General features: G+C 52.3%; 1 pseudogene; it reads left to right on the forward strand.

Moving 5' to 3' along the window:
- Positions 1-5,646: 5,646 nt before the first annotated feature.
- LOC128944498 (cell division cycle protein 20 homolog) lies at positions 5,647-11,181 on the forward strand (annotated as a pseudogene).
- The last annotated feature ends 3,510 nt before the right edge of the window (positions 11,182-14,691 follow it).

Here is a 14,691-nt window from a genome sequence, read left to right on the forward strand (position 1 = left end):
CTGGAAGTTGCCGGATCTTCTCTTCTCTTCCCAAGGAAGTGATGTGGGCTCATTTTCTTTCTCCAGTCTTCACACCTGGTTTGTTCCTTCCATGTGCTGGAAGATGCATTGGCACATGGATGTGGAGAAAACATCAGAGAGTGAACCAAGTCATGTACACCAAGAGAGATTAGATTATGTTATCACTGGGTTGTTTAGAATCATGGAATCAGAGAATCCTTAAAGTTGGGAAAGACCTTCACAAAAATCAATTCCAACCATCAAGCACCACCATCACTATGTTCACCACTAAACCACATCCCAAGTCTCGCATCAACATGTCTTCTGAGCTCTTCCAGGGATGGTGATTCTACCAGTGCCCTGGGCAACCTGTTCCAATGCTTTACAACCTTTTCCAAGAAGAAATGTTCCCTAATTTCCAATCTAAACCTCTCCTGGTGCAAGTTGAGACCTTTTCCTCTTGTCCTGTCCCTGTTCCCATGGGAGCAGAGCCCCACCTGGTTCCACCCTCCTGTCAGGGTCTTGTGGAGAGCCACGAGGCTCCCCCTGAGCCTCCTTTTCTCCAGGCTGAAACCTGGAGAAACTCCAACCCACAGCTCGAGTTGATTCAGAGGAACCAACAAATCTGTGTTAGGTACTGGTAAATGATGCTGGCTGTTCTTAGTGGTAAAAACCAGAAAACAAACGAGATATGCCCAGCAGCTCAGTGTGGTGAGTTGTGCTAGGAAAGAGCCCACTCCAGACTCCAATGGCACAAGCATCAGCACCAGATTCTGCCTGGGATAACCTCTGTGAATTCCTCCCTCAACTTAGGCAGCTGAAATAATAACTGATCCACATGAACCAAATCTTCACAGTGGGTACATTTCTTCCCTACTGTTTCCAAACAAAAATCAAACATAAACAGTGAGAAATTATTTCATCTCTACTAATGAGTGGCAGCATGAGAACTCAGCAATATGTTAAGAGAAAATCTCCCTGGTACACTGAATTACACTTTTCCTGGAGTGAAGCAAGAACCCTTGTGATTGAAAAACTCCCTTTCCAGACTCAGAGATTGTTTTTATAAAGTATTAAAAAAAAAGTATAATGTTCCAAAACTCAGCCAGGAAAGCAGCTGTAATAATTCTTCCCTAAGGCCTCTGAAGTTAGGCTACACTTAGCCTGAACATTTTCAGTCCGGAGTGTATGTATACACAATATTGCTAATATATCCCTGCAGTAGATGTGTGCAGTGTGTGCTGCACTGCCCAGCTGCTGGCTCTGTCACCCCAGAAACTGCTGCTCCATCCCCACGGGCTGCAGGCCCCCATGGGCAGGGCTGGGGCGTGGGGGCTGCTCCCCTGCATGGCCTCCCCTTCACATCCATGCCAGAGCCATGGGCAGCTGCCTGTGGCCCCCGAGCGCGCTCAGAAACTGACCACTGCTGCTGGAGGCCTTGCTGCTGAGCCCCTGAATCATCTCTCACTCGGACATGCTCACAAACAAAGGAGGAACAGGGCCTCAGTGGCCCGAAGAGCTGCCCACAGAACCAGCAGGACCTGGACGAGTGGGATTGAAGAAGCGGCGCGGGGAGAACATCCAGACAGGCTGCCAGGGGCTGAGGCTGGGGCAATGGAAAATCTGCAGTGGGAAGGAAACAACACAGCATCTGGTATTTAGAAACACAGCTAGAGTTTTCCTGTGCATTCTGACTATGAGTCACCAATGGTAGGCTGTGAAATTCCTAATACCTGTCTGGCCCTTGGGACTGAGCTGTGGGATGAAGCTCTGGGAGGAGACCTGGGAGGGATCCTAGAGTGAGCCAGGGTCCCCCATGTCAGAGCAGAGCCCGGAACAGCGGGAAGGGATCCATGGCAGCCTCGCTCTCCCTCTGCCCTTTCCCCACCAGGGCCAAAAGACATCCTGAAGCACATGGTGAGAGAACTGCTCAAAGGGAATGGTGAAAGCATTTCCCTCAGCCTTGTCCTGGGGCTCAGCAGCTGAGGATGCTGGCTGCACATCTGGACACGCCGTGCCCGGAACAGCGGGAAGGGTTCCATGGCAGCCTCGCTGCCCTGCTGCTGCTTCCATGCCCTGCAGGGCTGTTTCCCAGCCTGGCCTGGCTGCAGCTTCTCCCCAGCCTCTGCAGGAAGGCATTGGGCATCAGCTGCTACACAGTCCAATCTCACCAGGGATCCCCTGCATTTTCCCGGTCCCCAGTCACATCCTGAGGTGTGGCTGCTTGGAGGAGGGAGGGCCATAGCCAACCCCAAAGGCCAACGGGGATCAGGATTTTCCGGATCCTTATCCATGTTTTGGATAAGTATTGCCTCCTGAAGAGGCCACCTCCTGGATGTGCAATGATTCCATCTGATCCAGCTGTGCTTCTTCCTTTCTCAAGGGATGGACAGAGAGGCTCTATTGAAGGTGGCATTTCCTGCAGGAAGGGAGGCGATGCCAGGCGCAGTCACAGGAGGTAATTGCTGTGCCTCTGGGCCTGAGCCCTGCTGATGCTTGAGCTGCCCTCTCTGCTGCTTGGCACTGCGGGCACAGCCCAGACAAGATGGGCACAGCCCAGAGGAATTATCCCGAGCAGGCTCAGGGCACTCAGGTACTGAGCTGTCCTGCTGGGCTCCCTCCGTGGGAGACATGTCCTGAAACCTGGGAGCGGCTGCACGGGGTGCCCATGGTGGGGAAAGGGCAGAGGGGGAGAGCAAGGCTCCAGAGTGTCCTGAGAGAGCCTGGCTATGTGCCCGTGTGCTGTGGGAGCTGTTCCATGGGCAGGTGGGCAAGTAGGAGGGAGGGACGGAGGTTGGGAGTGACAGCTGTGGCACTGCAGATTTCCCCAAGCATTTAGTGAGGGTTTCCTGTGTGGGAGGGAGAAAGCCCCAGGGCCCTGGGCTGCTCCAGCTGCCCCTCCAGGCATGTTGCACAGGACCTGCAAAGAGCGTGGAGAGGGACCAGGAGGCACAGGCTCCCACAGCCTTACCCCACCCCCTTGCAGTGCCCAATTCCCCAAGGCAGAAGGGGATCCCAGCACACCATGGAAATGGTTCAGTAGGATCTGTACTCCCTTCTCGACTGGCACATGACTTGGATTACTTGGAAATGCTGCCGAATGGTGCTTTAAAGACCTTGCCAGATGTTGAAGACAAGGTCTGAATGTACCTTTCCTGACAGAATAATCTGTGTCAGTGTGGCAAGAGCTCACTCATGCGCCAGTTCCCTTAAGTTCCTCTGAAGGATGATCAGTTCTGGAAACCTTGCCTTGCTCCCTTCTGGAGCCCTGAGGGATCCCACAGGGTCGCTGTCAGTGGGAGGAAGGGGCATTTAGCTGTCCATCCTCCTCCCATGTGCAATGCCAGTGTGTCCTTCTGTGTGCTCTGTGCAGCCACAGAGAAGAGCAGAGAGGGAAGGGGCTGGGCCCAGGGCTGTGCCCCGGAGCTGAGCCTTTCTCAGCTCATTTGCTGCCCCCAGGGAGCCTGAGCTGCTCCTGCTGCCTCTGCCAAGCCCTGGCCCTGCCTGGGGCTGGGTTTGTAGCTGCTGGCAGCTCCAGGGAGTCCTTTCTGCCCCGACTGCCCCGCATCGGGCTCCTTCCATCCCAGTGTGGGGCCACTGCAGGCACGAGGTGCCCCTGGCCCTGCTCCATAGTGGAAGGCAGAGCCAAGGGTGTGCCTTGGAGGGCACCAATCACCCAGGTGCCCTCACTGCCACTCGGGCCTGAAGGAGAATCTTCAGCAGTGCCATTGGAACTGTTGTGTCCTGCCTTTCTTTGCAGCTGAGCCTGTTGCTAAAGGTGATCTGGCTTCCCAGTCCACGTTCAGGATTGAGCCTCTGGGAGATGGTGAGGGTACGTCAAGGCCTTTCCCCTGGGAGAGCTGCCAGCTCAGAGCCCAAAGCTCGGCCAGGGGGGCATCGCTGCAGGTGCCAGGACAGAGCCATGCACGTGTGTGCCCTCGCCCTGCACGATCCCCTCACAACTTCTGCTCAGCACTGGCAGCTGTTTGGAGGAAGGTGGGCCCTGGCCCAGCTGAAAAAGACCAGATGATTTGTTGATTTTATCTGATTTTGCATAAGCATGACGTCCTGAACATGCCATTAAAGAAATGGAGAATTTCTCCATCTGTTAAGGTGTACTTTTTGTTTCTCAAGTGATGGGCCAAAAGTCAGGACAGAAGGAGGTGTTTCCCCAACAAAGCAGAGGCCGAGTGGGAGCCCCTCCGGCCCGAAGGAACGCCAAGCCAAACAAAGGCATGGGCACAGGCATAGGCTCAGAAGGTAATTGCTGTGCCGGGCTCGGCAGGGCTGACCAGGGCTCAGCCCTTGGTGGGGCTGTGTGGCTGCAGCTCTTCCCCCAGGGCCTGCCCTTGCACGGCTCAGCAGCAGCCAAAGCTGGAGGCACCTCTGGAGCTCGTTCACAGCCCCGGGGAAAGGGGACTCGTGCACCAACATCCCTCCCACTGCAGCTGTTCCAGAGCTGGCCCTGAGTGCCCAGAGGCCCAAGGCACAGGAGCAGCCCTGAGCGGGAGCCCTGCCGCGAGCCCATGGCCAGAGCCAACCTTGGCTCCCAACTGGGCAGGGCTGCACCAGGTCCTGACAGGGCCTGACTCTGTGCCCCGGGGCATGGGGAGCTGTCACAGGGCAGGGAGGGCAAGGGCTGGCAGTGGCTGCTCAGGGATGGGTTTGGCCCGTGTCCCTCCAAGCAGCGACTGCCCAAGAAGCTGCGCTGCCCCCAGGCTCTCCTCCCGGCCTGCTGGGCTTTGTTGGGTGGCACAGCCTGTGCCAAGGGGCGGCAAGGTGCCTGCAGGCCCCAGCTCTGGGGGAAACGGAGAACGTCCTGCCCGCATCCACCGTGCTGCCAGCTCAGCAGTGCAGCACAGCACGGGCTGACGCTCCCCATTGCTCCCACAGGTGCTGCTGGAACCATGGCATGTGTTCCTGATGCCCAGAAGGGCCTTGGAAGGGGTTTCTGTCAGGGAATAGGCTTCTGGCTAGGGTTCCTGGCAGGCCTGCTTGTTTTGGAGCTTATCTTCATCTTATGCTCTGTCGGAATTTGGACTTGCTGGAAGAGAAAAGGGTGAGTGTTTAGTTCACCTTTCCCTCAAAGAGCTTCTTTTGAAAGTCTACTGTACATAGGAAACATTGCCAGTGAGGCTGCAGTGTAGGTGTGGCCAGTCCATGATTGTCCAAAGAACTCTGCTGAGGGTTCTGCTGCTGCCCAGAGCTTTCATTGGCCTCCTAATTGCTGGGCCTTGTCCTGGGGGGCCCGCTGGGGCTGCAGCCAGTGCTGGCTCCCACTGAGGCTGCCTGGCCAAGAGCAGCCCCAGGGGCACAGGGCAGAGGCAAAGCACGGTGGGGAGGAGCAAGAGCAGGGACGAGATTGCCCTTGAAAGGCAGGGGACGGGAGAATGTCGCTTATCCGAGAGAGCCCCAAAGAGGTGCTGGAAGGGGTGCCGGCTGATCAAGGACCCCCGAGGAGTGGAGGGAGGGCGTATCGGCTGATGGAGTGTCCCAAGGAGCGGTTGGGGAGAGTGAGGGGTGTCCGTAATGGGGAGGAGCGGCCGGAGCGCTTGCACGGTCCAGTGGTGGGGAGGCCGGCGGGGCCTGTCGGAGTAGGCTCAGCCCGGCCAGTGGGCACGGCCAACGCCACCCGCCCACAGGACCATGGCGCAGATCCTGTTCGAGGCAGACCTGCGCAGGCTGCTGAAGCTGGACACGCTGATCCCGAACGCGCCGCTTGCGCGATGGCAGTGCAAGGCCAAGGAGAGCGGCCCCAGGCCCAGCCCCGTCGGTGTGTCGCCCATGAAGCCGGCCAGTCGCTCCCACAGCTCAAGCAAGATGCCGTCCAAGACACCCGGTGAGCGCCGGCCACCAGCGGCAGAGGTTGAGTGCGGGAGCCTCGCCCAGGCTGCTTGTCTGTAGCCATGGGGCTCGGGGCTCCCTGCCACGCTGCCCTACCGGCTGCTGCTCAGGCAGGAGGAAGTGGGCTGTGCTCCTGACAGCCACCCACCTCCTTGCCAGCATAAGGAGCAGAGCTCTGAGCACTGGGGCTGGCGAGCTGCTGTTCGCCCAGCTGAGCCTTGCTGGCACAGCTGTATGCTAGGACGAGTGTGGGCAGGACTGTCAGCTGACAGCTTTACATCTTGTGAGCATTTTTGTATCTTCCCCTTATCTCTGGACTCTGGAATTGTTGCACTAGACCCAAGGAGTTGCACCACACAGTCCCTAACCAACTTGGTGGCAGGGAGGAAAATATAAGTTAGTTGTGACTGGGTGGCATGAGACCTCAGAGTCCTACTTGTCTGGTGGGTGTGATGTGGAAGAGTGTTAGGTTTGCTCCCGTGAAAGCTCTAATACAGGCTGTTAAATAGCTGTAAGACAATATTTTCATATGTGAATGCAGGTAAATCTGGATCCAGAATTCAAAGCACCCCCACAAAGCCTGTGGGGGATCGCTACATTCCCAAACACAGCACTATGCAGATGGAGATGGCAAATTTCCTCCTAACCAAAGAGAATGACCCTGCTGAGGATTCCCCTACCAAGAAGGTGAGCATGTTGCTAAGTTACAATTACTTCAACAACCGCTACTCCTTCCTGCCCCTTTACAGAGCAGTAAACTATAGGTTCTATCAAGTGGGCACATGGGACTGACAAGTCCCAGCCATCACTACTTGCAGCTCTGGGCTTCAGGAGCCTAGGATGAGATTGAAGCTGTAGAGACTGCCATGCACTCTAAGCCCATGCTGCTTCTGGTAGCAAAATTTAGCTTTTGACTAATGAGGCTTTAAAATGTAGCAGGCAACAAAAATACAAAGCTGTAAGCCTATGCAAAGTGAAACTGCTGGTGATAGTTATTCTAGGACAATGTCTCCACAGGGAACACTTGTGGAATGTTTTACACTGTGTTTTGAAATCTGTTTATGAAGCATTTGGTCGCTTTGTGGCTATGGCTTTTCCCACTGGCAATGACACTGAATTTGCCATTGTTTGAAAATGTGAGCAGGACGATGTATGAAAGTCTGAGGGAAAACTGCTTTGACCTGCCCCTGTGTGACTGACCCTTGCAGCAGAGTCAAACATCTTCAGATTCTAGGAGAAGGGGACTTAGATGTCTATTTAAATTGCAGTGTGGGAATTGTTTTAAATGCATTGCACTGAGGGTGATTTGTCTCTGTAGGAGCAACAGAAAGCCTGGGCAGTGAATCTGAATGGTTTTGATGTAGAAGAGGCAAAGATCGTCCACCTCAGTGGAAATCCACAGAATGCTCCAGAAGGTATGATGCAGGGTCTGTGTGAGCTGAATCAGCAGCAGAGATCAGGTCAGGGGAACAGCAACACAGAGGCTCTCTGCGTGGTCACAGGAGAAATCAACTGGTTTCTGAGAGCTGTACAGGCTGGAGTCTCCTTTCTTACGGTTCCTGAGGTCGAGGGAGGGCATAACAGTTACAGTGAATTTATTTAGGAGAGTTGCTATGACTGCCAGTTGGTCACCTGTTACAGGGCTTGCAAGGGTCTTCAGGGTGGAGAGAGAGATGAGAATCTTGACCTCATGTTCAGAAGGCTTGATTTATTATTTTATGATATATATTACACCATTACTATACTAAAAGAAATAGAAGGAAAGTTCTCAGAAGCTAGCTAAGCTAAGAATAGAAAAAGAATGAATAAACAAAGTTCTCTGTCTCAACAGAGAGTGAGACCCAGCTCTGCTCTGAGTGGTCAGTAAATCCAAACATTCACCCAAGACCAATCTTGCATCCACCTGTTGCATTCCACAGCAGCAGATAACCATTGTTTACATTTTGTTGCTGAGGCCACAGCTTCTCAGAAGGGAGAAAAATCCTAAAGAAAGGATTTTTATGAAAAGATGTCGGTGACAGTCACCTGTACTGCAGGTTCCAAACCTTCATGACGTCTGTAAGAGCATCAAACTCTCTGCTGTGCACTTTCTAGCTTAAACTGCAACTAAATATAATGGCATTCAAAAACCCAAGTGTTTGTTAAATTTGTTTCCATGAATGAGCAAATTGTAGCTCACCCCTGCTCAGCAGTTCATTCTGCCAGTGATTTTAGTGTACTGCAGGCTTGTGAGTGTTTCTCTTAGGACTTTATTTTCACTCCAAGGGATTCCTAGTTGGGTGAGCAGCACTCAGCTGGGAGGAAACTAACTCGGTTAACAAACCTGTTCCCTTGCACACAGACTATCAGAATAACCTGAAAGTGCTCTACAGTCAGAAAATGGGACTTGGATCCAGCAGGAAGAATAGCAGATATATTCCCTCAAAGCCAGAACGGGTCTTGGATGCACCAGCGACCCGCAACACCTACTGTAAGTAGGCTACAGAGTTGAGTGCTGGGCATCCAGAACATTCTGCACTGGATTGCTGTTCCTAGGACAGTGTGACTGGGCTGTCTGTATTATTTTGTGTACCCAGGCTAGCACAGACCACTTCTGGAGTGTCCCTGTGTGGCCTTACAGGGACAGTGGTCTAGGGCACTGTGCAGATGCCTTGGAGCAGGGTACCTGGCCCCAGCAGCTGGGCACAGTGACACTCAAAAGGCTGCCCCTCACCTGTACGTGTGTGTGTGCACATGTGCACCCACACCTGCTGCATCAGCACAGGTGAAGGGCATGCTCTCTAGCCAAGCATGGCGTGACCTGCATTGCTCTTTCAAATTGTAGATCTGAATCTCGTAGACTGGAGCTCCCAGAACTTCCTGGCAGTGGCTCTGGACAACGCTGTTTATCTGTGGAATTACAGTACTAGGGGGATTATCCCCCTGCTGCAGATGGAGCATCCAGATGTTTACATTTCCTCTGCGTCATTGATTAAAGATGGAGACTACCTTGCTGTTGGCACAAGTAGTGCTGAGGTTCAGGTGAATGCAGGACTAAAACTAGAGGTGTTTTCTAGGGATTGACAGAACTGTGGGGCCTGGGGAAAAAACCTTGGCTGGCAGGGGAAGGATGCCATGCACCTGACTTGTCTTTCCTGGTGTGGGGTGGAACTGCCCAGTGTGCAAGGCAGGGTTTGGTTTGGGGGTTTTCTGATAAGCAGCATTACCTTCTGTGCTATAGTCATGAGATACACATTTTCTCTGTTCCCTTACTGAGAAAGCTGAATGCCAGAGCCTGTGCAGTGAGGTTCCTAGGGCATAGAAAGAGGATTGGGTTTCTTCTGAAGAACTTTTTGCTTTGCCTCTCCAGCTATTGTTGCATTTATATTGTTGTACATCATATTTCTAGGGTCTCATACCTTCTGGGTGGTTTTCTCACAGCAGCTCTTCACAGCAGTGTTGCTGTTGCCTCTCAGTCAGGGCTCCTCTCCAGCTCTCCCTGAATGCCCCACCCCCTTTTATCCCAGCTACCTCCACGGGCTACAGCTGCTGCCCAATCAAGGACATTGCAGCTGCAGCCCAGTTACAATAACTAGAATCAGGGCAGGGTCACTTATACAATACAGAGATCTTTTACTGCAATACATATATTTACTAAGGCCCCTATAAGCTATGGGACATTGAGCAGCAGAAAAGTCTCTGAACCATGACCACCCATTGTGGCTCTGTGGGAACCCTCAGCTGGAGCAGATGCATCCTCTCCAGGTAAAGCAGTGGGTCAAGGGCAGTTTCCAGTTGTTGCAAACTCCTATCCCTCAATCTACGTGTGGCATGGGTTAGGGATGGCAGAGAGAAATTTGTCTTGGCTTGGGATTCTTACTCAGCCTTATCTGTTGGGGCTGTGAGGAGAAGGCCTCTTTCCTGTATTGCAATTTGTGCTGAAGCTGTAAAGAGCTTGTGTGGGTGTTTCACTCACACCAACAGACCTGTGTTGCTGGTAACACTGGTTGAAACCCAGTGGCAGCTATAGCAGTCTTGCAACAACAAAAATGGATTTGGGTGAAAATGTGCACCTGGACCCTGCAAGCCTTCTCTTCTCTCTGCAGTGATGCATGGACTGGGCACATCCATCACCACGATGTCCAAGTGGCTGAGCATCACGTGGCCACTCTTGCTGGCCACACACACAAGGTGTGCGGACTCAAATGGTCAAATGGTCTCTGGATGGCCGCTACCTGGCCAGTGGTGGCATTGACAGTCTGGCGAACGTCTGGCCATGCACCCAATGTGGGGATGGAGACTTTGCTCCTCTACAGACCTTCACTCAGCACCAGGGTGCTGTCAAGGTGAGCACAGAGCTGCCACGGGCAGGTATGTGTGTGCAAGGCAGGCATGCAGCACTGGCTGGGTGCAGGTTGCCTCTTGTATGTTTTAAAATGAACTCTCCTCTCTCAGGCGTGGCGTGGTGCCCATGGCAGATGAATGTTCTAGCCACTGGAGGTGGCACTAATGACAGACATATCCGCATCTGGAACGTGTGTTCTGGCGCCTGCCTCAGTGCTGTTGATACCCGTTCCCAGGTGAGAGATGAACATCAGCTTGGAGACAAACACCTTCTGGCAGCACACCTACACAGAGCTGCTGGCTCCTCAGGCCCAGAGGCACGGGGAAGGAGGGGGACCATGCTCGCCTCCGAGTGGTGAGCATCAGCACATGCACCTTGTCTCACCTGTGTTACTGCCTCTTTGCAGGTGACTTCTATCCTATGGTCCACAACCTACAAGGAGCTCATTTCAGGCCATGGCTTTGCACAGAATCAGTTGATTATATGGAAGTATCCAAGGATGAACAAGGTTGCAGAGCTGCCAGGTAGGTGGACAGGGCCTGGGGGTGGGGGGGTGCTGTTAGAGGTTGAAGACAGCTGCACTCCTTGGTTTGAGCCTGCAGCATCACTGATACAGGACAGTATCCGGGGCCATGCTGCTAGGAGTAAAGCATGCCCAGGGGGCTGTGGAAGAGATACCATTGATCCAAGTGTATGCTTGGGGTCTGAAATCACACTGCCACAGCCACTGGGGAGACAGCTATGCAAGCTGGCAGGGCTCATGGGAGCATACAGGAGTAAATGTGCATGTGCTGATCAGCTCAGCCCTGATTGCACATTCCTTCTCCTCCTCAGCTCATACTGATAGAATCTTGAACCTGCCCATGAGCCCTGATGGTACAGCAGTGGCCTCAGCAGCTGCTGATGAAACAGTGCAGGTCTGGAGCTGTTTTGAGATGGATCCCATAAAGAAGAAGGAGAAACAGAAGGCAAACAGTGCCAAAAGCAGTATTCCTCACCATAGCATCCACTGAGAGCACGGGATTGTTGTGGGGAGGGGGATATTTGGTTTACATGCTGTACAGTATTTTAAATGTTAATGAACTGCTTAACTTGACTTTTTCTTAATGGAGTCTGATGGAAGAAAAAGCCATGGCTCTTAAACCCAAGTCCTTCTCCCTGAGGCTGGGGATCTGGGCAAGGAGTGGAGACCTAGGTCTTAAGGGCAAGTTTGCAGGCCCCTGAGCTTAGCACAGCCTAGCAGAAGGATGCTGTGCAAGGGCTGTACTTCTGTTTCTGTCCCAACTAAGATAGATATGTCACCTGCCCCATCTAGATGCTGACTACAAGCACAGCAGCTCCACCACAGGCTCAACTGAAAGCACAGCATGGCTGTGGCCTCAGTTTGTGTTGTCCTGGCATTTCTCACAAGCCCAGGGACACCTTCCTATGGCTCTGCAGGCAGATCTCAGTTTGTCTTGTTAGCTACAGGCAGCCATCACTGCCTGCCTATGGTGCTGGAGTAGAATAGCTGTTGGAAAAAAAAGGAGGGAGAGAAATATAGAGCAACAGCTGTAATCACCCCAAAGGCTGGAAAGGGGCTGGCTCTGGCATAAAGCCTGATGCAAAACAAAAGGTTAGCTTACACTGCCACGCCCAGCCTGGATGTCATGCGAGAGCCACGCAAAGCACCACCAACCCTGTGCTCAGCCTTCAGTCACGTATTCTTCCAACAACTCTGATCTCCCTTCCCCTCCTGCTGAAAGGAGGCCCTGGTGCCTCACCGAGGCTTCATGCAGGGGAGCAGGCACCAGGGCTCAGCTGACATTTATTGGAGCTTGACTCCCCTACACTTGGAAAAATGCCTTTTTTCCAGGCTGAACTGTGCTGGAGCAAGTTGCAGGAAATATATTTGAGCCCTCACCTGACCAACAACCAGCTGAGCCATGCTGCTTTGCACGATGGAGCCGCAGTGTCTGAGGTTGTGGGGCTGCACCAGACCCATCACGCCTGTCCTTCAGCTGCACCAGCATGGCCAGGGGCTGCTGGGGACGCTGCACAGCTGATAAGCACCTTGGCCTGTACAAAGCAGCTCCACCAAGCCTGTGCCTCCCATCAGCCCTCAGTGATTAGCTGAGGGTGGATTATTAACTGTTTTCACCTTTCCCTCAGCACAGTACCACACTGTGCCTAGCACCAGCTCTGCCTCCTGAGCCTTACAGCAGCTGGAACCTTCCAAGGTTCCGACTTGTGCTCTGCCAAGGCCAGTGAGTGTGTAACCACACCCACCAGAGCACCCCCCCCCCACACACACATAAAGCTGATATGGGGGGCACAGTCTCAAAAAACAGCCACTGAGCCAGCACATTCCCAGCAGTGCTGCTGGTGCATCCCCATTTGGACTCTTGGGAAAGATCAGGAGGTCCAAGGATGGAGCTCTCCCTCAGACACAAATCCTCAGGCCACAGCTGTCTCTAAAGGGGAAGCAGGCAGGAACCCAGATGCAAGGCTGGGCTCTCACACAGAGCTGTGCTGTTGTTGTAGGAGCCCTGTCCCACACCCCTGCACTTGGTGCTGGGAGTTAGCACAGACTTGCTTTGTGGGGCCACAGCTGATTAGGCCTTCCCTGGTCCCTGACCTGGAAGGAAAGCTTTATATGCCAAAAAGTTCCTGTCATTTTTGCAGTCCCATGTAAGAGCAGCTCAACTTTCTCACAGACTCTTTCTTTCTCCTTAGCACATGCCCCACACCCAGATGCTGTGCATTACACAGCCCTTAGAGGACCTCTGAGCATTACCAGAGGGTAATGATACTGCAGGGTCTTTGACCCCATGCTGGTCTCTTACAGTCCTGGAGTGAGGAGGAGCAGAGGAAGGAAGTGGGCACTGATCCAGCAGGCCCAGTAAACACAGCCCTGTAAGGTGTGAATTCAGTTCACAGCATGACAGCGTGTTAATTACCCAGTGCCATGGCCAGCCCAAAGAAGAGCACAGCTAACAGTGTTATGAATAAGAAGCTTGACTAGGCCAATATTCAAGCAGCAATCAATTTATTATTTAATATGGTAAAGTATGAGCAATACAGCGCTGGGTACGGTGGGGGAAGTTTTCCCTCCAACTGCACACCAATAATTGAGGGTTACGGGTATTTATAGGGGTACCTATCAGTTTTTTTCAACAGTTTCTATTTCCAGTTTTTACTCATCAGCAATTTTTATTCCAAATTATTAGATCACAAATCTATACACTATTATGATTTTAATTTCTCAGGATGTATCTCAAAGGAGTATCCCCAGATGGTGATGGTCCAGTTTCCGAAAGAAGAAAGACGACTCCCATCTGGTGGGGTCCCGCTCCCCAGATGTGTGTCCACCTTTTAATTGCAGAGACTCTAAATCTCATAACAGTGATGTCCAGCTTCCCTTTGGTCAAAACCATAAACCCTTGAGGTGATGTTCATCTTCCTTTCTCAAGCTGTTTTTCTCTGCTTCAATAAGGTGTGAGATAAACATATTTCCTTTACATATATTCCAAAGCTACAGTTTCAAGGATACAAGTAATATTCTAAAATTATACTTCAAAAGGTTATTATTGCAGAACTTTATGGATTAAATGCAAGGAAAACGCAACATCTTCAACACCTTAATTCCAATGCTCCTAAATCAACAAGGGTTAATTGCAAACAAAAGATAGGTTCAAAGGCCTTTTTCCATGCTTTGTTTTTCTTCAGTTATTATTAGAATTCACAGCTCTCCCATTGTCGGGGTCCACACATTTTGCATTCACAAATACACACATCGCCTGTTTGTGCCTGACACAAAACACAGCTTTGCATCTCACAGCCAAGAAAATGCACTCCTTGCTCTTCTGACACAGCTCTCTCTGTTCATGATGTGGGACAGTGAGTGCTGATGATGTGCAGGAGCTGATGCAAGGGACAGGGACGAGGATGCAGCAGGCACAGTGCCAAGCTGACAGAGGGATGATCTCTGGCAGTGGCGCTGAAAGAGAAGAGTTTCAATGAAGCACAGAAAATGGCTCTTTGTTTCACCTCTTCTTTCAGTGCTGCTAAGAATGTAGCCTGGAGCAAGCTGGGAACACCAGAGCCTGGAGCCCTTTCCAGGCAGGGCTGCATCAGACACAAACCAGCAGGGGACTGAGGAGCCCCTGGGGTGGCAGTGAGCAACCTCGGGCTCTGCTCACTGCTGCTGGCATTTTCTATTGAACCATCTCCAAGGACTTCTGTTGTGCTCTGTATTTCTAATGGTTTCCCCCCTTGGTTTTTTTTGGTTGTCTCCTGCACCTTTTTTCCTCCAAATTTTCCTACCCTGTCAGCAGCAGCCCCTGTCCAGAACTGGCTCTAAAATATCAGCAAAGTAGCTGGCAACAACAATGGGTGGAATCCTGTGGCTCAGGAATTCGTATGCCAGAGCCTGCCTGTGCCTCATGCTTTGTCAGGACCTCCTTCTCTGTGCAAAACAAGGGACTGGTGGAGTCTTTTTGCCACAGAGCTCCTGAGAAGCAAAGGTTGGGCTAGGTTTCTCA

Source organism: Melozone crissalis, unplaced genomic scaffold (assembly GCF_028551555.1).
Source record: "Melozone crissalis strain CALT ecotype California unplaced genomic scaffold, PUWL_Pcris_2 ptg000061l_1, whole genome shotgun sequence".
In the NCBI taxonomy this organism is placed as follows: Eukaryota; Metazoa; Chordata; class Aves; order Passeriformes; family Passerellidae; genus Melozone; species Melozone crissalis.